Here is a 3,577-nt window from a genome sequence, read left to right on the forward strand (position 1 = left end):
ATTAATCACACGTGAGGATCACACACGACAAAAAATATGCCTCATAATATGTAACGAGCCCAGATTGATGCCGAGAAAAGCTGTGCTTTGAGCTAGCTGCGATGGGAAAAAAAATTGTGCATTATGAGTTACTGCGGCCTGGCAACACAGTTGATTCTTACAGCTAAGAGGGCCACAATAAGTCACTGAAAGGAATCGACCGAAATTAATGAATAGAAAAGGCGTTGTTTTTCATTATTATAATGCCAGACCACACGCACATTTAGGTACCAGGTAAAAATTGAAAGAGTTTGAATGGGAAATTTGATCATGATCTTGGGCCATCAGACTATCATCTGTTTTTATCTCTGCAGAGTTCTCTTAATAGTGCAAACTTAGTTTCAACAGACACATGTGAAAATCATTTGTCGCCCAGGAACCACAGAAGCTCTGCAATAATGGGTTTATGATGTTGTCAGAAAATGCATCAAATAATCGATTAAAATGGCTCATATTCAATTTAGTAATATTACGGTCAAATATAGACAATAGAGTATCGGCTTAAAACGGTCAGTACTTTTTTCGACAACTCAATATATATTATGGTTGGAAGAGCCTCTGGTTAAAGGGGATTGGAGTCGCTGTTTCTAGTCTTGCCAGCAATACGTGCTTCACCAGCTGTGTGAATAAAAAGGGTTATTTTAAATCACTGTATGTCATTATATACTCAACATAGCGTTGATTCACGATGCCCTGTGGTACATCACGAACTGCAATCGTTGCCATCCTCCCTCTCCATAGGCGTCTCTCGATCTGTGTTTCTACACAGCCTTTCCAAAGGCGTATATAATGGATGTACACACGCATTAGAGTGAGGTACGTAACTGGGGCGGCTGTGATGATGGCAACTAATCGAAATGTCTATATATCTCGTAGTGCTGCGAAGAAAATGCCGTAACTGAACTGACGAGCGAGCAAGCTATTCTCATGCCCCCATGCGTTTGTCTGCCGTCCCCCGGAAGAGAGTTACTAACCAGATCGTAGTGTCCACCGCTGCCTCCATGTTCGACTAATAGGCTAAAACAGGATAGGGGTGATCGAGCCGATATCGAGCTGTGAGTTTAGCCTGGCAGGGCCATAATACAACAGGATAGAGAAGGACATTATAAATGTTTTTGTGTATTTTGCAGTCGATACGTCCTGCAGCTGTGCTACAGCTGAGACGATTACGAAGTGCCAAGCGAGAATGGCGGTCGATGGACAACACGAGAACGAAATATGAAAGATGAGTCAGGGTAAAAGTCAACGCACATGCGAGAGAACGATATTGTTTGTGCGAGGTAATTGAAGAGGACGTTGTTACGGTGCTGCTCGTATGCATGGCTTTCCGATGATTCCTCTATTAGGTATTGTCGTGACGTACGTTGACAGGACCTCTGTAAAGATCAGTGATTAAGCGCAGATGGAAGTCGAAAGCAGCCTGCTGGAAACGTTCGCTCCGTTTCCTCCGGAACGTCCGTGGAAATTTCCTCCGGATCTTATAAAATGGCCCTGCTACGATATTATTGACAGTAAAATGTATGAATTGTTTACTGCAACTGACATGTTTTGGTCTGTAAGTAGACGTGTTTTTGCCCGCTTCAAGAAATGTAGAGGCTAAAAAACATGATAACCAGAACCGACTCGACCTTAAGGAAGACTCAGGATCAATAAATGGTTGTGTCAAGCAAAGAAAAAGTGTGGTCTGATGCCCCACATTGTGACAGCCGTTTCCTTCGCAACTGTACAGAAATAATTATATATGTATACGGAATATTTTGAATGACGATGTTTTACTTTTTCAGAAATCATATACAAAACCTGATCAAAAATCTATTTCAGAGACATATTTTGGTAAAGATTTTATTGATTTTTTCCGATTATTACTAGGTCAGGTGTAAGGCATATTGTATTAATGGTGTTGCTCAGATATGATGCGAAGATGCATGGTAGATGCTCTTGTAGTTTTCATCAAGTAAAAAAAAATCAGGAGCTATTTATCTCAAATCCTTTAATTCCCATTCCTTTAAGAAACATTGTTTATAAACAGAAATTACCAGAATCAACGAGCGCCCTTCTCATACACCTTAGTAAGTTTTTACATTTCCAAGGATACTGTGGTCGAAAAGTAGATATGCAAAACTATCACAAAGGTGATCACTAAAGGCCATTATGCTAACGAAAGTAGAAAAAATAGTAGGGACTCAGTTCCTCCAAACAGAATCATCTCCTTTCGATATTCCTGACGTAAAATCATTCCGTCGCAATAAAACATGTAAATCAGATAAATCAATAAAACTAGATATAGAAGGCAAGCGGTCGGACATATAAATCTACAACAATTTAAAAAAAAAAGGTTCAACGCATACAGTATGATTACCATTGCATTACCAATTCCACCCACGACCTATGTGATACATTATTGTAATAGATTACTGCATTACGAATCACTGATCTGCGGCCGTTCAGTCCGGAGCATTCTGGTAAGGTCAGCTCAGGCATTTTATTACGCCGTTTTGTTGATCGCTGTTTTAAAGAATGTATTATTAAGATTCTATTAATTTTTGTCTTTTGAAGATCCGATTTTGTGGCTCGATCTAAGTTTCATTTGCAAAAGCGATATAATAGAATCAAAAATCGTTGAATATTTCAACATGTTATACCATTGCCTACACTTCGTAAGAAAGCTAAGCACCAAGAGAGCTGTAGACTATAATTAGCTTAGTAAATAAAAACATTTCTCTGGTTTTATCAGTCCCATGAAATATTCACTTATTGTCAAAAGCCAAGATAAACAGGAAGAGACTTCCAAGTGACTATCATCTGCCCCGCTTCCTGTTGTAGCAGGACCCTTTAAATAGAATACAAGACATCTACTCGAACAACTGTAGGCGAATTGGCGAAGAAATGGCAGGGGCATAACACTGGCTAATTAGAGTATGGCCACGTTTCGACTTACAAGAATACTACTTGTTTTAAAGACGCCTTATGTGGAATCATGGTGAAACATAACCGAACTAATCTAGGGAGATAAAACTGTTCGAAATAAACGTACCCTGCTTATTTTGCCCCACATACATCACAAGGTCTACCGCAGGCAAATGACCATTGGATATGTTTAATAAGTAAACATCTCATGGTATTTTAGGACACAGAATTGCGCCTTTAATCCAACATCCTAATATTATAGTATTCAGAGCGTCCATAGAAAGCAATTATTGTCTGGCTGTATGAAACCAACATCCATACTTGTGATAAACCGTGTGAAAAGGACAGAAGGCGCCTCTAAGAAACAAACGGCGTTTGTACGTATTTCCTACTCATCCATTCGTTTGCATCATTCAAACAGCACCATCTCTTGTAGTTTACCTTTAGTCTTTACCTTAAAGAAGCAGCTAATTTCGATTCTATTAATTCACTGGCTGACATTGAAGAATCTCATGTGAAGAGCGACTGACGTCTATCGGGTCAATCCAGCTCAATCCAAGATACTTATTATTATTAATTATCCAAGTTGCTGGGCTGCGGACGGCGCGTTTGGGAACAAAGCATCGAAACC

The 3,577-nt window shown here is 39.6% G+C and overlaps 1 long non-coding RNA gene across 1 annotated transcript in view; it reads left to right on the plus strand.

Moving 5' to 3' along the window:
• The window catches only part of LOC111263947 (uncharacterized), a 9,040-nt gene extending 6,296 nt beyond the window's left edge, over positions 1-2,744 (plus strand). The window contains exon 3 of the long non-coding RNA XR_002682538.2: positions 1,170-2,744. This is a non-coding gene — a long non-coding RNA (uncharacterized LOC111263947). The remainder of the gene's footprint in view (positions 1-1,169) is intronic.
• The last annotated feature ends 833 nt before the right edge of the window (positions 2,745-3,577 follow it).

This window comes from Varroa jacobsoni, unplaced genomic scaffold, assembly GCF_002532875.2.
Source record: "Varroa jacobsoni isolate VJ856 unplaced genomic scaffold, vjacob_1.0 scaffold_802, whole genome shotgun sequence".
Lineage (NCBI taxonomy): Eukaryota > Metazoa > Arthropoda > Arachnida > Mesostigmata > Varroidae > Varroa > Varroa jacobsoni.